Consider the following 27883-nt stretch of genomic DNA (forward strand, 5'->3'; position numbering starts at 1 on the left):
TGGTAAATGGCACCTCAAGCTCCTCTAGGTTTTCCTCTGATGAGAGGAGATGTTGCAACAGTAAAGGGTTTTGAGTGTAGACAGTTGACCCAGTCTCTCTTTGAAAGCCCTATATAGTATAGTTGCCTTTGTCTGGTGGTTGTGATGCTCAAGATCATTTTCATGTCTTAACATAGCAATACAATTGTTCCTGTGTTTGATGGTGGCCTTAGCTTGAAAATATTTTGTGTTGGCTTCACCTACCTTAATTTTTCTGATGGTAGCCCTCTGTTTCAGGTATAATCTCTGGTGCTTCAAAATGTTCTCAAGCTGAGCTTTCAGAATTCTTCTTCCATTAGCTTCTACAGTGGTAAGGTCTCTGGCCTCTTCAATATAGTCAAAAACAAAGAATTAGGAAGTTGGTGTTTTCAATAATCTTCTTGAGGTCTGAGATATTCCTAGCCTAGTTCTTAAGCCCTCTTCTCAATCTTTTGAACTTTGTAGCAATAACTTTGCACTATCTCCTTCTCTCACTTCTTGTGTCCAAAGGTTTTTGACCACCTCTTGGAAATCATTGTGTACTAGCCAGAAATTTTCAAATCTGAAAATGTGTGATTTGGGAATGGATGTCCGGGCATGATTTCATGTGCCGCCTTGCTGATCTACAATTTCCGGCGATGAAACCCTAGCAGAGTAATAAATTTCTCGAATATTGCACGCGTGCCCGAAAAATGCGGGGGCGTGGCACGTGTCATGCGGTTGCCCCCTTTTAGAGCACGAGAAGTTTCGAGGCCAACGGAGCAACAGGACCCGCACTTCCTGCACAAACCGGACATGTTCCCTCTCTATACCCAGAGACTAGCTCGGAGACGGTGCGGTTTACAAGCGGCCTCAGGGGAAAATAATAGTTGAATTAATAAAAACACACCAGCATCCACCATTAAGAAGATAGTCTATCACCTTGAATCTTCTCCGCCCGAAACAGGTGAAGATTCAAAGTGATAGTTCATCTCCTTAATAAGGGTGTAATGAATACCGAAGCTTACTGCATCTGGACTATCCCACTATTTAAACAGGTCATGTTGCTTGTCTCTAGGCGAGGTGGGACTAAAGTTTGATGGTAGCCTTATCTTTACCGAGATCTACTCTCGGCAACCGTTCCTTTATCAAGAGTTCCTCTCGATAATTGTCCTCTACCGAGAGCTGCTCTCGGTACAGGTGTGGTTGGATAAATTCGTAAAAAACGCCAACATCCATTCTTTAGAATACAGACTATCAATATGAATTTTATCTGTCCGGAACATGAAGATTCATAGTGACAATATGTATTCTTAATAATGAAGAGCGAAGCTTAATGCGATTGGAGTATTGAACTATTTAAATAGGTCTGTCTGCTTGTCGGTAGGCGAGGTGGGACTAAATCTTTGCCGAGAGCCACTCTCGGTAAAGAGTTGCAACCGTGACCGTGCCGTTATCCGGCGCCGGATGTGCCACCTAGCAAAACTTTGCCGTGTGGTGTCCACTTGGCCCTCGGCAAATAGTGCCTTTGCCGAGTGTTGCCTTTTTGCCGAGGCCTACTCTCGGCATTATCATGTGTTTGCCGAGATACTCCCTTTGCTGAGAGTCACTCTTGGCGTCTCTTACTTTGCCGAGTGCTTGTGGTTTGGCTCTCAACGAAGACCATGACACCCGCGTATACGAAATTTCCAGTAGTGTAAGACAAAAATGTTAAAGAGTCCAAGAGAATACCCAGCAATCTCTACATCAAGTGTGCAGTTCTGTGCATAACTTCTTTCAGAAATAAAGAGCTGCATCCCCTATTCTTTTTAGCCAAGTACTCCCTCCATTCCTAAATATAAATCTTTGTAGAGATTCCACTATGAACCACATACGGATGTATATAGATGCATTTTAAGTCTAGATTCATCCATTTTGCTCCGTATGTAGTCCATCTAGTAGAATCTCTACGAAGACTTATATTTAGAAACGGAGGGAGTATATAATGCCCTTAGCAAGCCATGCAAAAAAATTGCAATTAAGGGGCACCCACCGATCCCATATTGCAGTGTAAGTGGTGGCTTTGATCGTGCCAGCAAGTAACTCATTGTACGCCGAGCACACCAAGTACTGTCCTGAGGTGGACAGGTTCCAAATGAACTGATCCTCGACGCCCATGGCTAGACATCAAGGATCAGTTGGCGTGCAAGCTACGATGGGTGAGTGCCCCTCGATTATTATTATTTTTTGACGAAAAGACTGCATGATGCAGCATTTCATTGAAATTAGGATAGAGTTATTATAGGGGCATTTGGATATGCCCAGAATACAAAGCTACTCCCTCCGTTTCAGATTACTCGTCGTGGTTTTAGTTCAAGTAGTATGCAGCGACCGACAGATGAAAGCACCAATACTAGCCTACCAACAATGATTAGAGGGACAGTGATTTGCTTAAAAATCCTATTACATCTTCATGTGTCACATGCAATTAGAATTAGAAATGTTCACTTCCAGAAACCTGGGGATACCAGTGTCCCTCTAACCATCCAAGGACAGTGGTATCCCCAGCCCACCAGGACTTCATAAACTCAAGATGATATGACGGTTCAGTCTCTCGAAGATGTTCATATGAATAGGGTGTGCGTGTGTGTGTTCATAGGAATGAGTGTATGCGCGCATGTATGAGCGATTACGTCTGTACTGTGTTAAAAAATAGGATTTTCAAAGAAGAGGTGTAAAGGCATCTCGAATCCAAACCCCTACTTGGCCATCAAATGTTAGAACAGAATTGGTTCGGTCACTTTTAGGCCTCCAACGTGGGCTAAAATCTCCCACTATGGCCCAAAATCGAGGGGTGGAGTAGGGAGTCTGCACATCTGTCACGCCGAACTTCGACACCCCAGATCCAACTAAAATCCCATCTGAAGTACACGTTTTTCACTAGTCCGCACTGAAGCTCACCACTCCGCATGCCTGCATTCATGGTGCGATATCAGAGCTCCGTAGAGGAGCCTTCCTGGGCTATCAAAAGGACCTTGGCGATCCCAAAACTCTAGCTGCCGGAATCCCCCTCCCTCTTCCTATCCTTCTGTCGCCCGGAACTAAGCTCGACACGGAACCCATCAATCATCGCAAACCCAAGACCCCGTCTGCCATTGCCATGGTCCGCGAGAAGGTCACATGGTACAAGAAGCTCACGCCAGAGTAAGGCGCCCTCATCGCGGCAGAAGTGTGTCGCTGAGGGCCGGCGCGCGGCTCACATTGCGGTTGCGAAGATCGAGCTCGGGGAAGGAGGAGGAAGAGGAGATCATCTACTGCAAAGTCGAGCATGCATAGATGTATGACGACCTCGTAGCCAAAGAGGAGGACGAGGAGGCTGGCGGCATCGATGCAGTGGATTCGGCTGGCTGCCAATGACCACATGGCTGATGACTCGAGTTCACCTCCAAACGGCCAACGTTGGAGTTCCTAGCTTGCAAGTCGACCGAAACGTTTGTCCATCGACCCGTTGAATAAAGGAAAAGAAATTGGACGGCTGTAGGTGGGCCTACGAGCACGGGTGCAGCGTACTGTACATCCGTTTTTCACGAGAGCCCGGACAGATCACATCAAACCTCGTCCGTACATGCCACACCCCTTCGCGCGGACAACGGAGAAGACAGCAACGCACAACCGATGAGGCCTCGGCAAAATTGATAAATTTGACCTATGGACGAAATCAAATCACAGAATGAACTGTCCGTGAAACTATTTCACGCGGCTGACCTTTTTGTGTGACGCCCGACACGAAGGCGCCACACTATACTGTGCAACGCCTCACAGATAGGTGCTACACGCCTGGCCAGCGTCGCACCCGTGTGATCCGAAAATTACTAAGTCAGTGTGCAGCGCCTGAGAGCTAGGCGCCACACTATACAGTATAGCGCCTAGCTTCTAGCCGTTGCACTAGTGTTGCTTCATTTTGTAGTGCAACCACTAGTGCAGCGACTGAGAGCTAGGCGTCACACTATACAGTGCAGCGCCTAGCTCTTAGGCTCTGCACAATGACTTAGCAATTTTTAGGCAGTCTGAGGTGCAACGCTGGCCAGGCGTGTAGCGCCTATCTGTGAGGCGTTGCACAATGTAGTGTGGCGCCTTCGTGTCGGGCGTCACATAAAAAAGTCAGCCACGTGAAATAGTTTCACGGGCAGTTCATTCTGTGATTTGATTTCGTCCACAGGTCAAATTTGTCAAATTTGCCTGAGGCCTCTCCGCGCTGTTGCTCTACTCCTCGTCGCGACGGCGGCGGTGGCGGCGGCACCGCCATGGGCGGTGAGCGGCCAGCATTACGGCTGTTAGAGTAGTCATTATGGTATACGACTTCTAGTCCAAGTCAGTTTTGTACCACTACCCCAAGTCGGTTTGTACCCTCTTATATACTCTTGTATGCCGCACCAAATCATCAATAAGCAACAGTTTTATTCAGCTTTCATGGTATCAGATACCGGTCCCAGGGTTTAGGGTATGGCTCCGCCAACGCCACCGCCGCCGCCGCCGCCCGGCTACTTTGAGCGCCGGGCCGCACTCATCGCCAAGGCTGCCAACGCCGCGGTCGCTTCTCTCTCGGCCCTCACCATAGCTCCACAAAACTACCCTGCACCCATCCTCGCCGCACCAATATCTCTTGCTGACACAATCTCCGACGTCAGCCCCTACATCCCCATAGTTCTTGATCTCGCCGCCCACAACTACTACCATTGGAGACATCTCTTCGATCTCCACCTCGGCCGCTGCAACCTGCGCTCGCATGTCGCCGCCAACTATCTTCCCCGCCCCGACGATCCGCAATGGTTGAAAGACGATCTCGCGATCGTCCAGTGGTTCTACACCCGCATCACCACCGAGATCTTCAACATGCTCGATCACGATGGCGCCACCGCTGCCAACATCTGGCACTCCCTCCGTCAGCTCTTCCAAAGCAACACCGACGCTCGGAAAAACGCTCTCCACACCGAGCTTCGCAATATGGTGCAAGGAGACGCCCCGGTGAACCTGTTCTGCCAGCGCGTTAAGACCATTGGTGATGAGCTCCGCGAACTCGGCGATACAGTTAGCGACTCACAGCTAATCAATATCGTCGGCGGCGGCCTCAGCGAAGACTTTGACAAGCAAGCCTCGTTCATACCGATCATACGGCCCCCTCCTACCTTCGCTGAAGTTCGTTCCTTGCTACAACTCGTGGCGGAAACACAAGCTTGAAAGGACTCTCGCCCCAAGGTCTTTCATGTTGCGGCTCGTCCTCCTCTGTCGTCTACACCAGCGCCGCCTTCCAGGCCGGCTCCTGCCGCCGGGCCGTCCGCATCGTCATCTGTTGAACCGCCCCCAGGCTGGCGTCCTAGTCCGAACTACCGCGACAAAAACCCTATCTACAGGCCGCCGTCGACTCGTTCGGTTCCGCCTACGACATCACCAGCACCGAGTCCTGCATCACCCACCAGTGCTCCATCTGCGGTTGCATGGCGTCCTCCTCATGATCCTTGGACGGGGCTTGTTCAAGCATGGCCCATGCCCTGGTCCGCTCCGTCCACCCTCGGTGCTCCGCCGGCATACTCAGGTGCCTGGCAACCCGGCCTTCGGCCGCCTACTGGTGCTCCCAGGGTTCTCAACCCCCGACAGCCGGCCAATGCCTATCACGCCGCCCCGACGTATGCTCCTTATGGTCATTACAGCACCGACGGCGGCGCCTACTACACACCTCAGCCGGCCCTGCTCCCGACGCCACCCCCACCACAGCTGGCCAATGCCTACTACACTCCCCAGCCGGCCCTACTGCCTTCACCATCGTATCCGCCGGCACCGCTTCCGACGCCACCCTCACCTGCGATGCCGAGCTGGGATCAAGCTGCCTTTCTCCAGGCCATGAATAACTTTGCTGCACAAGGAAACTCAGGTACGGATTGGATCTTTGATTCAGGGGCCTCTAGTCATATGTCTGCATCTAGTAATTGGTTATCTTCTTGTACTAAATCTCCTTTCCCTTCCATTATCCTTGGAGATGGATCATCTATTCCTATATATTGTGTTGGTCAGGCTCAACTTCCCTCTTCCACCAAACCTCTTTTACTTCGCGATGTTCTAGTTGCACCTGCCCTCATTAAAAATCTTATCTCTGTTCGCCAATTTACTTGCGACAATCTAGTTTCGGCTGAATTTGACCCTTTTGGTTTATCTGTGAAGGATTACCTGACCAAGGCCGAGATCGCTCGCTTCAATAGCTCCGGTGATCTTTATTCTCTTAATGGAGTTCCTGCCGCCACCCCTCCAACATCCATGCTGGCCTCCGTCGATCTCTGGCATCGTCGCTTGGGCCATCCCAACCCCGCCGTCTTAGCTTCTATGCTTAGTGAATTTACCATACCATGTAATAGGAAATATCATAATTCTGTGTTTTGCGAGTCTTGTCAATTAGGCAAACATGTGCGTCTTCCCTTTAGTTCCTCTAGTTCTTGTAGCACTTATCCCTTTGAATTAATACATTGTGATTTATGGACCTCTCCCATTGCAAGTGTTTCGGGTTTTAAATACTACCTTGTTATTGTTGGGGAACGTAGTAATTTCAAAAAAAAATCCTACGCACACGCAAGATCATGGTGATGCATAGCAACGAGAGGGGAGAGTGTTGTCCACGTACCCTCGTAGACCGACAGCGGAAGCGTTATCACAACGCGGTTGATGTAGTCGTACGTCTTCACGATCCGACCGATCAAGTACCGAACGTACGGCACCTCCGAGTTCTACACACGTTCAGCTCGATGACGTCCCTCGAACTCCGATCCAGCCGAGTGTTGAGGGAGAGTTTCGTCAGCACGACGGCGTGGTGACGATGATGATGTTCCACCGACGCAGGGCTTCGCCTAAGCTCCGCGACGGTATTATCGAGGTGTAATATGGTGGAGGGGGGCACCGCACACGCCTAACAGATCTCAAGGATCAATTGTTGTGTCTCTGGGGTGCCCCCTGCCCCCGTATATAAAGGAGCAAGGGAGGAGGAGGCCGGCCCTAGGAGGGGGCGCACCAAGTGTGGAGTCCTACTAGGACTCCCTAGTCCTAGTAGGATTCCACCTCCCATATGGAATAGGAAAAGAGGAAGGGAAAAAGAGAAGGAAGGAAGGGGGCGCCCCCCTTCCCTAGTCCAATTCGGACCAGACAAGGGGAGGGGTGCGGCCACCCTTGAGGCCCTTTTTCTTCTTTCCCGTATGGCCCAATAAGGCCCAATACGTATTCCCGTAACTCTCCGGTACTCCGAAAAATACCCGAATCACTCGGAACCTTTCCGAAGTCCGAATATAGTCGTCCAATATATCGATCTTTACGTCTCGACCATTTCGAGACTCCTCGTCATATCCCCGATCTCATCCAGGACTCCGAACTCCTTCGGTACATCAACATACATAAACTCATAATAAACTGTCATCGTAACTTTAAGCGTGCGGACCCTACGGGTCGAGAACTATGTAGACATGACCGAGACATGTCTCCGGTCAATAACCAATAGCGGGACCTGGATGCCCATATTGACTCCCACATATTCTACGAAGATCTTTATCGGTCAGACCGCATAACAACATACGTTGTTCCCTTTGTCATCGGTATGTTACTTGCCCGAGATTCGATCGTCGGTATCTCGATACCTAGTTCAATCTCGTTACCGGCAAGTCTCTTTACTCGTTCCGTAATACACCATCCCGCAACTAACTCATTAGTCACAATGCTTGCAAGGCTTATAGTGATGTGCATTACCGAGTGGGCCCAGAGATACCTCTCCGACAATCGGAGTGACAAATCCTAATCTCGAAATACGCCAACCCAACAAGTACCTTCGGAGACACCTGTAGAGCACCTTTATAATCACCCATTTACGTTGTGACGTTTGGTAGCACACAAAGTGTTCCTCCGGTAAACGGGAGTTGCATAATCTCATAGTCATAGGAACATGTATAAGTCATGAAGAAAGCAATAGCAACATACTAAACGATCGGGTGCTAAGCTAACGTAATGGGTCATGTCAATCACGTCATTCTCCTAATGAGGTGATCTCGTTAATCAAATGACAACTCATGTCTATGGCTAGGAAACATAACCATCTTTGATTAACGAGCTAGTCTAGTAGAGGCATACTAGTGACACTCTGTTTGTCTATGTATTCACACATGTATTATGTTTCCGGTTAATACAATTCTAGCATGAATAATAAACATTTATCATGATATAAGGAAATAAATAATACTTTATTATTGCCTCTAGGGCATATTTCCTTCAGTTATCCTAGATGATTTCACCCACTTTGTCTGGACTTTTCCTCTACGCAACAAATTCGAGGTCCATTCTCTTTTCCTTAATTTTCAACGCTATGTGTCTGTTCACTTCTTCCTCCCAATTCACTTTATCCAATGTGACAATGGTCGCGAGTTTGATAACATTAAAAATCGTACTTTCTTCTTACAACATGGCATCCTGCTTAGGTTCTCATGTCCCTACACCTCCCCTCAAAATGGTAAAGCAGAACGCTCTCTTCGCACCCTCAATGATATAGTTCGCACTCTCCTCATTCAATCATCTATGCCTCCCAAGTTTTGGGCTGAAGCCCTACACATGGCCACCTTCCTTCTAAATATTCGACCTTCTAAAACTAAACCCAACACTACTCCCTATTATTCCCTCTTTCTTTCCCATCCCGACTACTCCGCAGTTCGTGTTTTCGGCTGTCTCTGTTTTCCCAATGCCTACGCCACTTCTGCAAATAAATTATCACCACGCTCTATCCCATGTGCTTTTCTCGGCTTCTCTGACGAGCACAAAGGCTATCGCTGTCTCGACCTTCACACCGGACACGTTCATGTCTCTCGTCATGTCACGTTTGCTGAGCACATTTTTCCTTTCTCACAACGCACTACTACACCATCCAACACCCCTAGCTCCGCAAACACCCCCTCTCCCCGTCCTTTCCAACTATATACTCCCCTACCTGCCGAACACAACTTATCACCACCACCATTAACACCCACCATAGCCAATCCCAACCATACACTCACCCCACCCGAGACGTCTCCAACACCCCCGGCCCCTACTCCCACTCCACCACCCAGCCCTACTCCTTCGTCCGACTCTTCCGCTGCGCCGGACTCACCAGTACCCACCTTACCCCCTCGTGCTATTCCTACAGCAGCCCCGATTAATGATCATTGCATGCGTACTAGGGCCAAATCAGGATTTCATCAACCCCAAGACCGCGTAAACCTTCATACCTCCGTATCTCTCACTTCTCTTCCAAAGAATTACAAAACTGCTCTACTTGATCCCAATTGGGCCGCTGCCATGCAAGAAGAATATAATGCTTTACTTCAAAACAACACCTGGCAACTTGTTCCTCGTCCTCCCAATACAAATATTGTTTCTGGCAAATGGATTTTTCGCCAAAAGTTCCACTCCGATGGGAGCCTCTCACGATATAAAGCCAGGTGGGTTTGTCGTGGCTTTTCTCAGCAACAAGGAATTGATTACGAAGAAACCTTCTCTCCTGTTGTTAAACCTAGCACCATTCGCACCGTTCTTAGTGTTGTTGTCTCCTCTTCATGGCCCATTCACCAACTTGATGTTAAAAATGCTTTCCTCCATGGTTCCCTTCAAGAAACTGTCTACTGCCAGCAACCTCTGGGTTTTGAAAATCCATCCTTTTCAACTCATGTATGTCTTCTTCAGAAATCTCTCTACGGTCTTAAACAGGCCCCACGAGCTTGGTTTCAACGCTTCTCCTCCTTCATTCAAACAATAGGCTTCACTCCATCTCTCTCCGACACCTCTCTTTTTGTGTATCATCAAACTTCTGACACTGCCTATTTACTTCTCTATGTAGATGATATCATTCTTACCGCCTCCTCTCAAAAGTTCTTAGATCATATTGTCTCTCTTCTTAGATCTGAATTTTCTATGACTGACCTAGGACTCCTTCATCATTTCTTAGGCATTGCTGTTGTTCGAGATTCCTCCAGCCTTTTTCTTTCCCAACGCCAGTATATTCTTGATCTTCTTAATCGTGCTGGTATGCTTGACTGTCAATCATCTCGCACTCCTGTCGATACTAGTTTTAAACTTTCGGCTACTGGTGAACCCTTTTTCGATCCTACTCTCTATCGTAGCCTAACAGGTGCTCTCCAATATCTCACCATTACTCGTCCTGAAATCTCTTTTGCTGTTCAACAAGCATGTCTCTATATGCATGATCCCCGGGTTCCTCACTATAATCATGTTAAACGCATTCTTCGGTATTTAAAAGGAACTCTCAATCATGGTCTCCACCTCAATAATTCTTCTCCAAACTCGCTTACCGCATACTCTGATGCAGACTGGGCTGGTTGTCCTGACACTCGAAGGTCCACTTCCGGTTTTTGTGTTTTTCTTGGTAACAATTTGATTTCTTGGTCTTCAAAAAGACAGGTTACAGTCTCACGTTCGTCGGCCGAGGCTGAGTATCGCGCTGTGGCACATGCCGTTGCAGATACCATCTGGATTCGGCAGTTACTCTCCGAGCTACACAGGCCTATTGAGCAGGCCACTATTGTCTACTGTGACAACATATCAGCAGTCTACATGACCAGCAATCCAGTTCAACACCGACGCACAAAGCATATTGAGATTGATATTCATTTTGTTCATGAAAAGGTTGCTCTTGGTCAGGTTCGGGTGCTTCATGTTCCCTCTACGGCTCAGTTTGCTGACATTTTCACCAAGGCACTGCCTACTAAGCCGTTTCAAGATATCTGTTTCAGCCTCAACGTCGTCGAGCCTGCCGTTGATACTGCGGGGGGATGTTAGAGTAGCCATTATGGTATACGACTTCTAGTCCAAGTCAGTTTTGTACCCCTACCCCAAGTCGGTTTGTACCCTCTTATATACTCTTGTATGCCGCACCAAATCATCAATAAGCAACAGTTTTATTCAGCTTTCAACGGCTCGGTCAGCAGAGACGACTTCCCCATGGACTTCAGCTTCGGGGCTAGTACATCAGCTTATCAGGTGAGAACCATCACGCTTACATTCGTTCGCGGTGAAACGGCGAACACGATCGTTGACATGCTTCTGTGTGTGGTGGGCCGTCGGGATTCAGTGGGAAGGCGCAGCGGCGGAGGACGGCCGGACTCCCAACGTGTGGGACACCTTCGCTCACGCTCACGCCCACGCCGGTACGCAAGAACACTTGGTTTCCCTTATGCTGTGCCGCTAGCACACGTTTGTGCCACTGTTCTAGTAAAGTCTATTTTCAACCTTGAACTGGTAGAGATAGTGAAAATGAATCCTGAACTTTCAGTCTCTGAAGTTGACACCCCGTACTCGCTAATCCTAGTTAATTTCAACCCTATACCGACCCTGGACCTATTTGTTGCATCGGAAAAAGCAATCCCAACGGAGATCACTCGTTTCTATCACTGACTATGGGGGCCTATGTGTCATGCCCATCTTCCCCACTTCGTCCATACCAGCAACATGCTTCTTGCGCTCTGTTAGCTCTAATCTTGATTTGTAGCTGCATACCTAGTTTGTTTTTTGTCATGCATGTGACTTAGATGGCCTAGGGAGTGATAGGCAGGTGAAGGTTCACTTTGAGTCGGAGAAGAGGCGAGATGTCGAGCTGGTCATGCGACGCGGCCGGTGTGCAAGGTGTGATGCCATGGTGTTGTGCGATGCAGCAACGTCGTGTGAAGCGACATGGTACGAGGGAAGTGCAGCGTGACAACCTGTGTGAAAGAGCCCTGGAGCCAACATCTGCACATGCGTGAGCCGAGTGAACAGGTTGAGTCAGTTTGCATACATGTGAGTTTGTTAGCTGCATGTAGTGTGCCTTCGAGGCCAAGTCATGGCTCCTGGAGAGATTCCAGGATTAAGATAAGGTCAGTTACTACGTGGTTAGTGCAGGGAGAGTTTAGTGGAGTAGTGGGTCTAGGTAGTGGAGTGAGTTTTGCACCGCAAGAGTGCCAGCCTCTTCTATATAAATGTGTTGCTTTGAGTAATGAAAAAGTGAGGCCGAGAGGGCTGGGGAAGACGAAAAAAATATCCCCAGCCCCTCCCTCGTCGCCCCCCGCAAGGAGACGGGGAGGGAACCCTAGCGCGCCGCCACCGGGCACTTCCCTCCTCCTCCCCCCTCCCTCGCCGCCGCCAGCGTGCTCGGTCGGGCAAAGCTTGGCTGGAGCCAGCGGCGGCGGGGCGACCTCTTCTCCTCGCACGCTGGGCCGATGCGGGCGGCTCCGACGGGCAGGACGCGGCGCGGTGGCCGGGCACCGGGGCGTGGAGGCGCACAGGCGCCGAGGAAGCGGGCTGGTGCAGCTGCATCGTGATGGGCGGCGTGGACGGCGACAGGTCGTGCTGATGGTGGCGTTCGGCGACGGTGTGGGCTCTACCTAGATCTGGCGTGTGGCGGCCACTGGCTGCGAGCAGCGGGGGCCCGCGGCGGTGCATGGAGTCTCCGGCGAGGTGGAGCTGCTTGGAGTCTCGGCTTGGCGATCTGCTGCTCGGGCTCCTCCGGGTGGCTGCGGGTGGCCCGTTGCTTTCTTGTGGCGGTGGTCCGTGTTGCCGGCGGGGTGGCGCGGATCTATTTTGCGGTGGTGGATGGCGTCTGGTGGAGTGCAGGTGTAGGGGGCCGACCTAGTCCCCGCTAGTATGCCTTCGCATTAGTGCTCTCCGGCCTTGCTGCTCCATTGCTGCGTCGCTCTGAGTAGGTGCCTATGTTGCTACTATGCTGGAGGTCAGATTGACGCCGATGGCCACTGGTGTGGCAGTGTGCGAGTTTGGCTCGACCAAGGTCAAGGACCAGTTGTTGGGGAACGTAGTAATTTCAAAAAATTTCCTACGCACACGCAATATCATGGTGATGCATAGCAACGAGAGGGGAGAGTGTTGTCCACGTACCCTCATAGACCGAAAGCGGAAGCGTTAGCACAACGCGGTTGATGTAGTCGTACGTCTTCACGATCCGACCGATCCAAGTACCGAACGTACGGCACCTCCGAGTTCAGCACACGTTCAGCTCGATGACGTCCCTCGAACTCCGATCCAGCCGAGCTTTGAGGGAGTGTTCCGTCAGCACGACGGCGTGGTGACGATGATGATGTTCTACCAACGCAGGGCTTCGCCTAAGCACCGCTACAATATTATCGAGGTGGATTATGGTGGAGGGGGGCACCGCACACGGCTAAAAGATCAAGAGATCAATTTTTGTGTCTATGGGGTGCCCCCTGCCCCCGTATATAAAGGAGCAAGGGGGGAGGCAGCCGGCCAAGGAGGAGGGCGCGCCAAGGCGGGAGTAGGACTCCTCCTTTCCTTGTTGGAGTAGGAGAGAAGGAAAGAGGGGGAGAGGGAGAAGGAAAAGGGGGTTGCACCCCTTGTCCAATTCGGACCAGAGGGGGGTGCGCACCTCCTTCCTTTTGGCCTCTCTTCTCTATTCCCGTATGGCCCAATAAGTCCCAATACTTCTCCCCGGCGAATTCCCGTAACTCTCCGGTACTCCGATAAATACCCGAATCACTCGGAACCTTTCCGAAGTCCGAATATAGTCGTCCAATATATCGATCTTTATGTCTCGGCCATTTCGAGACTCCTCGTCATGTCCCTGATCTCATCCGGGACTCCGAACTCCTTCGGTACATCAAAACACATAAACTCATAATATAACCGTCATCTAACTTTAAGCGTGCGGACCCTACGGGTTCGAGAACTATGTAGACATGACCGAGACACGTCTCCGGTCAATAACCAATAGCGGAACCTGGATGCTCATATTGGCTCCCACATATTCTACGAACATCTTTATCGGTCAAACCGCATAACAACATACGTTGTTCTCTTTGTCATCGGTATGTTACTTGCCCGAGATTCGATCGTCGGTATCTCAATACCTAGTGCAATCTCGTTACCGGCAAGTCTCTTTACTCGTTCCGTAATACATCATCCCGCAACTAGCTCATTAGTTGCAATGCTTGCAAGGCTTATAGTGATGTGCATTACCGAGTGGGCCCAGAGATACCTCTCCGACAATCGGAGTGACAAATCCTAATCTCGAAATACGCTAACCCAACAAGTACCTTCGGAGACACCTGTAGAGCACCTTTATAATCACCCAGTTACGTTGTGATGTTTGGTAGCACACAAAGTGTTCCTCTGGTAAACGGGAGTTGCATAATCTCATAGTCATAGGAACATGTATAAGTCATGAAGAAAGCAATAGCAACATACTAAACGATCGAGTGTTAAGCTAACGGAATGGGTCAAGTCAATCACATCATTCTCCTAATGATGTGATCCCGTTAATCAAATGACAACTCATGTCTATGGCTAGGAAACATAACCATCTTTGATCAACGAGCTAGTCAAGTAGAGGCATACTAGTGACACTCTGTTTGTCTATGTATTCACACATGTATCAAGTTTCCGATTAATACAATTCTAGCATGAATAATAAACATTTATCATGATATAAGGAAATAAATAATAACTTTATTATTGCCTCTAGGGCATATTTCCTTCACCAGTGTTGGGCCGTGCTCAGCGGTGGTCGTCGGCAACTACTAGGCCGTGTCCCCCTCGGTCCATGGGGATTGACTGGGGATGCAGGCGTGGACGCTTCCTACCGTGGAGGCGCTCACCCAGGTAAGGTGGCTGATGTCGAGCTAGGAGCGGAAGGAGGTGCCTTCCGTTTCTCCCACCGTGGTTGTGTGTTGTGATGCCGATGGCTAGCTAGCGGCGACTCGGGACATGGATGTCGGGGCTGGCGGTCTGTATGGTGGCTTTCCAGCAGGTCCCATGATGGCAGTGGTGGCTATGCTTCTTGGTCATCTGGACAACGAGGGGTGTAGCGGTGGGTGGTTCGGGCACACTTTCTGACCTTGGTAGTGGTGTTTCCCAGATCCGGATCTGGAGGTCGGTTCTCGCCATGACTGGTTTGTGCCTCTTGGTGACACGGGTGAGCTGGCGAGCGAAAGCTCCACGCTTTGGCGTCGACGGCGACGATATCTGCTGGTGTCGTTATCTTCTTGAAGACGTCGTCGTGGTTCTTCTCTCTGTGACGAGTCTCCGGGTGAAAACCTCTGTCCTTTTGGGCTCAGCAACGGCGGTGCTTGCGTTCCCTCTTGAGGGTGTTGTCGTGGAGGCTAGGTGTCCTAGGTCATATCGTGGCGTTGTATTCTGGTCGTCCTGTGATTAATTGTTCGGCAACATAGTCATGTGTGATTATGTTGGCCAGTTATTTACGGATCTGCTATATTAGAGGGCTGCCTCACCACATTGTATCGTTTCATTGTGTAAGTTGATGATGTTGCTTTATATATAAAGCGGGGCGAAAGCCTGTTTCGAGGGCTGGGGAAACAATGTAGAGTTTGTGGCAGCGGGTGAAGCCGTGTGAAGATTGAAGCATCAAGATTAAGGGGGGAAATGTTAGCTCTAATCTTGATTTGTATGTGCATACCTAGTTTTTTTTGTCATGCATGTGGCTTAGATGGCCTAGGGAGTGATAGGCAGGTGAAGGTTCACTTTGAGTCGTAGAAGAGGCGAGATGCCGAGCTGGTCATGCGATGCGGCCAGTGTCCAAGGTGTGGTGCCATGGTGTTGTGCGATACAGCAACGTGTGTGAAGCGACATGATACGAGGGAAGTGCAGCGTGAAAACCTATGTGAAAGAGCCCTGGAGCCAACGTCTGCACATGTGTGAGCCGAGTGAACAGGTTGAGTCAGTTTGCATGCATGTGAGTTTGTTAGCTGCATGTAGTGTGCCTTCGAGGCCAAGTCATGGCTCCTGGAGAGATTCCAGGATTAAGATAAGATCAGTTAGTATGTGGTTAGTACATGGGGAGTTTAGTGGAGTAGTGGGTCTAGGTAGTGGCGTGAGTTTTGCACGGCAAGAGTGCCAGCCTCTTATGTATAAATGTGTTGCTTTGAGTAATGAAAAAGTGAGGCCGGGAGGGCTCGGGAAACAATGTAGTGTTTGTGGCTACCAAGTAAGAGTGCCTCTGGGCAAAGCTTGTGCGCTCTTCTTGGCATATGCGTGTGTGTGTTGAGTCTTCCCCTGGTGTGTGTGTTCTTGTGTGAGACAAGAGAAATAGAGAGGAGAAAACGTTGGCTATGTGAGGCAGCACAACACCAAAACTATCTGTCTCCATTGTCGTTCATGTGTGAGCTATGAGAGGCAGTTGACAGGAAGAAGAAGAGCGGCGCTGTGAGGAGGCGGCGCCAACATGCTCAACACCCTGTTGACGTCTCCTATTCCTGGTGGAGGAGAAACACAGCAAGGATAAACTGCGTCGTCGAGGTCTGCAGGAACTATGTATATTTGTCGCATAACATGTGTATCACATGTAAACGCCCAAGTCCCACAGTGTTTAGTCTTCTCAACTAGTGACGCATTCAGTGATCTATTAACTGATGCTTCAGTGAGCATGGTTGTCATAATGGTGCAATCGGTCTTCAAGATAAAGAGGTTCGACCTCCATTCAAGTGCGAGGGCCACACCCTCCATGCATGCTGCTAGCTCGGCTTCAAGCGCGCTGGAGCACCTCGATAGGAAGCGGCAGGATGCAAGACCTCAACGCCCTGATGATTATGTAGGATAATACCTGCACCCCCCCCCAAACCATGTGCTTCAACTAAACTTCCGTCAACGTTCATCTTGCACCATTTGTCCAGGGGTTTGGTTCAATTCTACGGTGGTCACGGATTATCTGCCGGAGATGAGTGGTCTGTCGTGCGCTTGAGCATATAGTCATAACTCAAAACTATCTTCCCTTTTGTCACGATCGTGTTCTGGTGTTGCCAGATACACATGAGAGATTTAATATAGCTTCACAGGAAGTGTCGCGAGGCTTCTGTAGGAGGCGTTGCCTTCTGGTGTATTCGCTCATTGTGTACATGCCATATACGCCACATTCTCATGAGTACATGCAGGTGTTCATATTCGCTCCAGCGATCCAGCAATTGTAGAAGCCAGTTTGGTCCCGTGTTAATGATGGTATCAATTTATCACCGAATCATGTGGGCACACACATATGATTGATGAGGATGTACGCACTCAGGACGTTGAAGATTCCTTGGGGATTTGGCGCCCATGTGATGACATCCTCAAGTTGTCTCGCCAGCGTTGAGCACCGCCTCCACCCCTCCCTCTGATCACCCTCATCCACATCCCCCTCCTATCCGCCGATGTTGCTCCAAGGTTAGTGCTTAGTTCCTCATCGTGTGAACTCGTTGAATGTGGTTGTGTGCCCGCGCCCCATGCTCCTCTCTAGATTCACTCTTCACCGCCCCCCATCTGCTTTCTCTGCTTTGAACGAATGAAGTTTCAGCATCATATACTTACTTTTGAAGATCAAATTAATATTCGAACTATTATAGATCGTTGCAATTTAGTCATTCACATACTTTTGAAGATTGGGTTTTTACCACTTTTGCTATCTGCTGTGCCACGCTACTCAGTTCTGCCATTATTATTATTTTCTATGGCCCCAAATCATAGTTAATTGTAGTCGCACCATCTCAGTGTTCCCTTCTTAACATGAAAGAAACACATTTATATGTGTGTTCGAGAAAAAATAGTTGTTGCAGTCACTATACATGACTCTGAGTCTCGTGGGGGATTTTTTGAAACGGGACCGGTTTAGTGTCTGGGTTCAGGTTCATGGTGGAAATCGAAAGAAGTGGATTGTGCATACGGATTATGCCTCGATGCTTATAAGTTCTGCAATACAGGTGATGACTCAGTAAATGGTGACGTGGCAGCTGATGGCTACCACAAGTACAAGGTATGGTAATTATTGTAACTTAATTCTGCCATCCTTAATTGGCCTATGTATGTCATGTTATGGAAATGTTTGGTTGCGCCTATTTTTTGGCTTTTGTACTTTTGCTTATAAGCCAAAAATACCTATTTATGGGCTTTTGGCTTGTGACCCAGTATTGTTACATGGTGGTATAAGCCAAAATTGAAAGCAAAACCCCATAAATAAGTTTTTGGGTTTATAAGACAAAGTGCAAAAGCCAAGAATAAGCCCAACTAATCAACGCCTATAGCACAAATGCTCATGTAGTTGCTAAGAAGAATTGTGCACAACAAGCTATCAAAGAGAGGTTGGCTTGGTATGGTCCGATTTTAGATGGAGTGGGTGGTTGAGGTATGAGGAGAGGTGAGAGGGTACTTTGTAGGTAGTGACTCCAAAATATGTTAGTAAAATATTTCTTAAGATATTTTTCTTTTGAACCAACTAGGACACTTGCTTGAGAAAATTTTAAATGATATAAACATCATTGACTAACTATAGCTCCCCTAAACATGACGAAAAGTAGTCAATCCTGGTAAAATGGTGCATGCTAATAATGGTGAATCTGTGACGACCAACCTGATAAGGTTTAAGTCTCTATGTTTACCATGCTAGCCCTGGATTGATTCGCTAGAATACACGGTACCGACATAATACCAAACACAAATGCATCACTCACTATTACATCGAAAGATCCAGAATAACATACTTTAGTACAAACCACTAGCCATAGCTAGTCAAATAGTGTAGCATTGCAACCATCCATGCCATGGGTGAACCATGTCGAGTGGAGAGTCACAACTCTATGTTACGTTCACTCCTCGTCGGTATCACTGCAACATATATAATACGTTGCGACCACAAGGGTCAATACATTGATCGTATTGGAAACTGTCCTATGAAAATATACAACAGACCTATCTCACCTACATGCATTTTGGGTTAAGTGGAGGTTTTGGTTTGTTTTGCAGGAAGCACAATAGTTTTATCATAACTTTGTAATAGGTGGTCTACTCTAAAATACTGGATATGATGCATCACACAGCATAAGTCCTAGACCTGCTGGCTCAAACTCAATGGAAGTGCTTTACCATTGGTTGTTTCCAACAAAGATCAAAATCCCATGTTCCATCCATCAAGTTTTAGTTAAGAAAATTATGGCGATGAGATCTTACAAATGGCTCTAAGCCAACTTGCTCAAAGTTGTCCATAACCGTGGACACGACTAATCATAATTAGTTTTTACACTCTCGAGAGATTTATGTACTTTACCCGCATGACCTAGTCAGTAACATTTGCTACTAAACACATATTGTAGAGTAACCAGGAAAAGACCAAGGCAAAGCCTTCGGGAAATAGTTCCCTGAGTCCACCTTGTATGACCATAACCTACCAAACACCTACATCTGCTGGTCATACAGGGTTAGGTCCCCAAAACATAATTAATTAGCTAAGTTGGAGCTTATATGACACGCGGCTACACATGAAAGCTACTAAACTAGGAACCTGTACAATGTCTTTGAATCTGATTGGCATACCAAAAGTGCACACCCCAATAGGTTATCACCATAGAAATGGCCCAACGGGTGCCACTCAAGATAAACCAAGCAATACCACTTCCACCCCCGTGATTCAATAACTGGAGTTGGTAGTACGTAATTAAGCTTAAACATATATTTCAACTTTGGTAGTTTATGTGATCCCGCCCCGTATATAGCCATGTCCAAGCATTGTAACTCCAAGCGTTGGCGACAAGGAACATGGTAAGGACATATGGCCATCCTACTAGGTTTCATAGCATGGAAGGGCCTATACGTCTCCTAGAGGGGTGAATAGGCGTTTTGAAACTTTTGTGGATTTGGCTTTATCCTAATGCGGAATTAAACTAAACATGCTCAAAACCTAAATATGTTAGGCTCAACTAAGTGCGCCAACAACATATGCTAAACAAGATATGCACTTAAAGGAAACTAGCAAGCACAAACTATGCCACAATATATGGAATTGAAGGATGCAACTAAGCAATTCAAACTAACATAAGATATATGAATAAGAGCAAGTATGAATTATGAAAAGTAAATGATGCGGGAATGAGATAACCACAAGTTAGTCAGAATTACCCTGAAGTTCACACTTGTGAGAGTGCTAATATCCATTGGAGCGGTATCGAAGCCAAAACTCCGGAGCGCCACCAAGTGGCTCACCATGGTCTCCCCTTTTGACTCACCCTCAATGGATGAGCCTCAGTCACTTGGGGTTGGTCTTGAAGGCGACCACAACACCTTTACAAACTTTATCGAAGCACACCACAAGCAAGGAAGCTTCTAGGGGTACCTCGACCACCTAGGCATCTTCACAAACTTTTCAAAGAGGTCACCAAGTCAACACCACCAAACCTTCTAGAAGGCGGCGACCTCCAAGAGTAATAAACTATAGACTCTCACTTGAACAAATTGATGCGGGGAGCTCAAACCAATGCAACAAATGCAGAGCAAGGTCAAGCAATGGATGCTCAACTCACTCTCTCAATCTCACAAGATACAACTCAATAAAGTAGGAGATTGAAGAGAGGGGCATAATGGAGGAGATCAACAAATGGCTCCAAGATCCATACACAAATCCCCCTTCACATAGAGGGGAGATAGGGGTTTGGGGGAGGTGGATTGTAGCTCAAAAGAGTGGTATAAACATGTTTGAACAACACCCAAACCAGTGGGGAATAAGAGCACTTAAATAGACAACCCCCAAAAACTAGTCGCTGGACTCAAACGGACCTTCTCTGGACACACTGTGCCCATTGCGTCCCATGGGCACGGTACAGCTCCATGGGCAAGAGAGGTACCGTGCCCACGGTCTACCCAGAGACAACCCACATCAGAAAACTGAAACATGCATAACTTTGTCGTACAAACTCCAATTTTGATGATCTTGGGCTCGTTTTAAAGTTGTGGGCAAGCCCAAGGCCCTCACATAGAGAACCACCCAACATCAAAAACAAATATTGATGTAAAACATGCAAAGGTTTGAGCCCTCTACATATGAAGTGATCACGCTACTCGCCCGAAAGTGGCTCTTGATAGTACGACTATCAAACCTATAATCCGGCCTCCCACCAAGCAACATGAGACCGGTAAAACTAGGAAAATCTAGCTAATCTTTTCCTTGCATATTCCACTTGAGCTTGATGATGACGTTCATGCTTGCCTCAAGTTGGAATCCTTCTCTTGACCACAATCACTTGGTGAAGATACTCGAATTGCTTACCCATATTGCAATGATGGAATCATTCACTTAAGCACATCTTCACATGTACATTATCACGATGTGGACCGCAAGCTTCAAAGTATATAACCTCCGGATGGTCATCTTGCACTGCACTTCTCGATGACCATCACCACTTGATGTCATCCTCACATAGGCAACTTGAAATCTTTCTTTTGACGCAAGCCCATGAGAAACACCTAACTCACATAGACATAGCAAACACGTGGCATGGGTTAGTTCACAAAAAGCAATTCACAATTTAGTTATCATGCCACTAGATCACTAAAGCCCACGCGGTACATTGTTTGTGCTTGTGTGATGACCATCTAGTATACAATCTTCTAGCTTCATCTTGATCAACCAACATCTTTACTTCACGCTCCATCTTGGTTTCTCGAAAGCCACAATTAACTCTTCATTTCACTTAATTGCTTCAAGAATATATCACCAAAGACTCTTTAATGGCCCTATCAAGCTTCACCATGAACATCATATTGGTCATCACTTGCTCTTATAAATGCTCTAGCACAATCTCTTGAGAGGCATAATGTATTCTTCACTCACCATTTTCTTGTCTTAAAACCATAACTTGAATTTTTCCCATATATAATTCTCTCAAGTCCTTGATCCTTATAAGCCCAAATATGTCAACCTTCGATATCATCCAATGAACTCCACCTTGACATAATTGGTTAGACACTAAGATCAATCTTGATGGCTTCAATAGATATATCCAAAGACCAACTAGTAACCTCACTATACATGAGACTCTGAGAGCCAAACCTTAGGCCCCGTAGGCACGGGGGCCAGACCCCGTGCGCACGAGGTATCCAGAGAGTTTAACACTCGACCCCGTGTGCACGGGGATCAGGAGGCCAGTGCGCATTGAATGTCCAGCAAGATTCCCCTTGACCTGGTGGGCACAGGCCATTGACCCCGTGGCCACGGGGTAACTAGAGAGGGATACTATGAGGACTTCTTCATGAGGCTTTTGGTGGAACTCTTCCCAAATCAACCCATATGCTTCATGCATCACTATGGAACATTTCTTCATACAAGATACAATGCACTTGATGCTGCACAGGAATTGTCAGTCAATACAAAAGCACATAGCATATCTTTGTGTTTATGATATTCATCCTTGAATCCATCCAATATCCTTAAGGAACCACCTATGGAATATTCGTCAAATATATATCAATGAAAACATTAGTCCATAGAGATTGTAATTAGTTACCAAAACACACTTAGGGTTTACATGCACTTTCACATAGCATATTAGTAACATAGTCCTTCGAGCTCAAAAAAGCATAGTTCTATACTCACACCCTATCATGGCTTACTACATGCGTAATCAAAAAAGAGGTGACATGATCAGATGTTCCACCTGCCTTGGCAATTGTTGTTGACTGAACACTCCCCACAAGTGCAGACATTACACTCCTTGCCATCTATACGTTAAAAGAGCATAACGATGAATAACAACTTAAGAACCAAATAATTCATGCAAAAAAAAAATTGAATGAACGGCAACAAGAACCAGATAAGAACTTATGGTAGTATTATATTGGCTAAGGGTCAGTGCATGATTCAGTGTGCACAAAGAATCCTTGCATCTGGGTGTATGGTCTATGAGTTGTGGTCAAATGAGGTTCACCTTAAATTTAAATTAGATTTAAATTTTGCAACGCTAATTCAATTCAAAAGGTTTGAAAGGATAGGGTTCAACATGTGAATCAATGTGTAAAAGATTCATGTTTGAATTCAAATGGGTTTGGAAGTTCTGGTTCAAACAAGGTTTGAACTAAAATTTAAAATAATTCAAACTTGATGGGTTGGGTTGGTCTCAAAATGATTCAAATGGTTTGTGGTCATTATATAAATAATTTTGCAAGAACATTCATTTGATTTGGATAAATGGTTGTAGACTAGGTTCAAGCAAGGTTTGAATTCAAATGATTTGAAAATTTCAATCTTGGAAAATATGGCTCTGCTATACATGTTCCTTTGGAACACAAACCAAAAAGAATTTCTGGATTTGGAACCATAGATCAAAAAGTATGATCAATTCAAATTTCCAAAAACTCTGCCATGGCATCATTTTTTAAATGTATCTGCAATTTCGAAAATTGAAAGAATAATTGGGGTAAATTCAACATAATATTCTATGTGAAACTAGGGTACACAAGGATCATTTTGCAAAAAGAATCACTCCATTTGGGTTCATGGTCTGCAAATTAGGGCCTAATAAGATTCAAATTTAAACCAAATTCAAATTTAAATTTTAAAAAAATGTACTGTTGGAGGAAGCACTCCATGAGGATCAATATGCAAAAATAATCACCTCATCTGGAGTTACAGATAAAGGGTTATAAAGGTTCTAAGGTTCATGGGCTTTTCTGCAAAAGTACCTAATTAACAGAGTTTATTTTAGTTAACAAAAAAATGATGGTTGCGCGATCATATCAAGGGGTGCATCTGCGAATGGCGGTGACGATGGTGGTCGTGGGGGTGCCACGGCTCGTCGGAATTGTCGGAAATCTCTTGTCGGAGTTGCAGGCGGCAACTGCGAGCTTCGGGTTTTGCCAGTGATTCTGCTGTGGTAGTCTTATGGTCATGGCGATGGGTCAGTGCGACGTGCTTGAGTGCGGCGAAGTGAATAGACAACACGGCATGGTCAATTGGTAGCTCACCTCGCTGGAAACATGGTCACGGCGGCAGTTGTGCACCGGTGTGCTCGTGATCATGTCCTGGGGTTGACCTGGACACATGGCGCATTCAAAAGCATGCGATGAAGCACGTAGAGCACGTAGGGGAAAAGAGGGGCCCGCCTTCACTTGTGTGTGTCGGAATCGACCAACAACGGCAACGACAATTGCGGTGACAAAAAATTCCGGCGGCCTGGTGGCAAAGAGGGTGAGCTAGGTGGGGGCTTTTGGCGAGGGCGGCGAGGAGGTTTAAAGTTGGGTGGCAGCGTGGCCATTCGGTCTCGAGAAGGTGGAGAAAGTGGGGGAGTGTTGTGTCATTCTTGAGGGTATGCCCGGGGATCTCGGATGGAGGTTGACAACGAACTGACAGGTGGGTCCTACCTGTCAGCGAGTCAATCGCTCGGGCACGGCGTGAGCTGTTGGATCTTCATTAGATCGGACGGCCGGGACTTGTCCCCGCTTGCGTACCGGTTCAGGTGGAGGGTTGGGTCGTAGGCCCTAAGTGGCTACGCGGACGGTTAGGCTGCGCTGCTGCTGGCCTGAGGCCCAAGTACATAGTGTTTTTTTCTCATATTTGAACTAGAATTTGAATCTGGCTTAAATATTGCCATTTCAAATCCAAAATTTTAAAAACTTGCATGAAACTAGAAGGGATAATATATATCATAGGAAAAATATTTCCAACCTGATGCAACCTTGAAAAAACATTTTATGCAACAGGGCTTTGATATGGAGTATTTAATAAAACCCAAATTCAATTAGGGTTTATAAATTTCCAAACTGAATCCCAAAAATCCAAAATGTATTGGAATCATGGTATGCATATGAAATATATGTTTACAACCTAATTTGAAAATTTTAGGTTGTGGCGGTATCTTTTCTTGTGTTTGTCACAGGAGGATATCAAATTAATGAAGGAGACGGGACTGGATGCTTATAGATTCTCTATCTCTTGGTCAAGGCTTATTCCTAGTATGTCTTCGAAAAACTTGTAGCAAATTTTTATCATTAAGTTGGTTTCTTACAAACAATAGTTCTGTTTACCTTCACATTTCCTCAGATGGAAGAGGAGAAATCAATCCAAAAGGAGTAGAATACTACAACAATCTCATCAATGAACTTCTTGATCATGGTAAATCTTACATGCAAGATATTCTACCTATTAAATCTAATCGTCACGGAGACTACATACTACTCACTCTGTTCACAAATCAATGAATTCAATTTTGTGCACATGCTGCATGCAGTAAAAGAAGTTGAACTCTGACAATTAGTAAATATAAATGGAAATGATATCGGTAGGTTTTAGCCGGGCCCTACACCCCTGAATTTATAGTGGACTGGAATTATAGGCCAGAGATTGGACTAGGGAGTAAGTCCATGAAGAGTTGGACTGAACTGCCAATAACATGTCCAATTTAACTTACTCATCCTGTTTTTATTTTAGAACTGTATTTATCTGCTTTTTAATGGCAAAAGTAGATGTATAAACGGAACTGGAGGGGTATTATGTACCTCTAATATTGAGTTTGATAAATAATAAGTGGCATTAATGAAGAATGCCATTGAAGAATTGAGCACTTAATCAAATCCTTGCTATGTCCGCGCTTACTATGTCTAGTATCTTGCAGGAATTCAACCACATGCAACGATATTTCAGTATGATCTTCCTCAGATCCTTGAAGATGAATATGGTGGATGGTTGAGTCCCCAAATAATGTATGTATTCTGTTTTCATGCATTTCATTTTTTGTCTTCATTTTTGAAAATTTTGATGTGTAAGTATGATATTATTCATTACTGTTAGTGTATGTTATGGATAATTGTGCAAAATAATAATGTAGGCGCAAAAACACGTATTATGTCTGCATTGTACAAAACCAGATTGCTTTTTGCCATGCCTGTAGATTTGTAAGATGTAAATGCGTAGAATATAAGCGCACTTCTTAACTCCGTTGTCTGTTTCCAGTGGTGATTTCACAGCATATGCAGATGTGTGCTTTAGGGAATTTGGGGATAGGGTTACCAATTGGACTACTCTAAATGAACCTAACGCTTTAGTTTCACTTGGATATGATGCTGGTATCGGGCCACCAGGGAGATGTTCTAAACCATTTGGATTTGCTAACTGCTCCTTTGGGGACTCTGTAAACGAGCCATACATTGTAGCTCATAATTGCTTATTGGCTCATAGCTCAGCTGTGTCACTATACAGAAGAAAGTATCAGGTACTATCTTTTCGCTAGCAAATTAGTAGTACTAAGGTATTTATAAAGTACTTTCTTAATAGTTAGATCCACATTATTATTATGAACGATCAATGCAGTAGTCTATGTGATATAATTGTCAAGTTATTTGAGATTAGAATAAACTGTTGTCTTGAATAATTGGTCTGCTCTAAAAAGAAAAATCTGAATGCGATCTTTGTTGCCGATATTCTGTGCTAATTATTGGAAGTATGTTACATACGCAAAACTGGTGTTGTAACATTCATATGTCCCTTGGACTTTAGGTATAGCTTAACTAATATTTCCTAAGGACGTTAAAAGCACCACGTTTCATATGAAATCGGTTATATCCATGGACAAAAAATATACTTTGTGCTGCAGGCAAAGCAACAGGGACTTATTGGCATGAATATCTTTATAAATAACATATTACCTTATACAAATTCAACGGAAGATATAGCTGCAGCGAAAAGAGCACAAGCTTTCTACACAGGCTGGTAGGTTGATCATTTTGTCGTTTTTTTTTTTTACCTTTACAGGGCCAGCATCTATTTTATACTAGTTGGATATACGTGGCCTTGACGAAGAGGATCCAAAATGATCACCAATAGAGAAGCTTTTTAGGATCTTTTTTTTTTGCGAATAAAAGCTTTTTAGGGTCTAGCCTCAACAAGGATGCCATTACCTTATTTTAAACATTTCATCCAACGCCTTTTGAATTTGTGCCAAACTGCCAATGAAACTTATTTGAAATCTTTGATATTTTACTATGTTGAACTCGTCCTATGACAGATAACGTGTCTGAGAGAACATTATGTTATTTAGTAGTGCCAATAGAATTTTTAGGGCCTGAAATAGGCTTGTAAATAGAGAATTTAGATTACACGTACTTTAATACCACATAGCTGTCCCATGGTACTGAAACTACAACCATAAGCCCTTTATTAGTGAAGTTCTTCTGTGTATGTCAACACATTTTTATTTAAAAGTGCGTATGTAATTGTTCATTTTGAAATTGTCAGGTATTATTGGATTTCGTGGTTTACCAATTGATGTATAAAAATCTAAACTTGGCAGCAAGGCATAAAATGAAAGTACATATCATCATCGTAGTATTCAAGAACAAATGTATCGATGTTGTTTCCGTTGGTGGTGCATGATGTATTTTTCTAGTCACGCAACGGTGGGATACTTATCATTTTTTAAGTATGTGTAAACTATTCGCAAAAAAAAGTTTGTGTAAACTTATGGAGCTAGAAAGTTGGATTTCGTAATAGTAAATGTTGCCTTGCATTGCACTAAAATGGTGAGCAAACTTTGGCTCTTTTGTAAATTATGTTGTTTCTCTATATTAGGTTCTTGAATCCTCTTTATTATGGAGACTACCCAGTTGTAATGAAGGAGAACGCCGGCTCCAAGTTGCCAAAATTTTCTCGAAGCCAGTCTGATTAACTAATCAACTCTATGGACTTTCTTGGTATCAATTACTACACATTTTTGTACGTGAAGGATGACCCGCATCATGCTCCCAGCAACAAAAGGGATTTCATGGCTGATATGGCTGCTAAATCAATATGTGAGTTTCATATGTGTTGTATTTTGGGGACTCAATCATTGTTATTTTTCTAGAGTTTATTCATGTCAGGACAAAATATAGGAAAATGTCAGCACTAATATACTAGATTTTGTTTTAGTAACTTTAATATGATTTACGTCGGTAAAGGATCATTATTGATCCTAGTTGGTAATTTATGATTGCTCATAAGTAAATCTGTTTATTATTGTGGTCCGGTGGACAATTGGTCTAGAAAGATGAGCAAAACATAGCTTAATACCAGCACAGAGATCACAAAGTAGCCTCCGAGATGATCATCATG

At 45.8% G+C, this 27883-nt stretch overlaps 1 pseudogene; it reads left to right on the forward strand.

Moving 5' to 3' along the window:
• Positions 1-3397: 3397 nt before the first annotated feature.
• LOC109739340 (cyanidin 3-O-glucoside 7-O-glucosyltransferase (acyl-glucose)-like) lies at positions 3398-27668 on the forward strand (annotated as a pseudogene).
• Positions 27669-27883: the final 215 nt, after the last annotated feature.

Source organism: Aegilops tauschii, chromosome 3 (assembly GCF_002575655.3).
Source record: "Aegilops tauschii subsp. strangulata cultivar AL8/78 chromosome 3, Aet v6.0, whole genome shotgun sequence".
NCBI lineage: Eukaryota > Viridiplantae > Streptophyta > Magnoliopsida > Poales > Poaceae > Aegilops > Aegilops tauschii.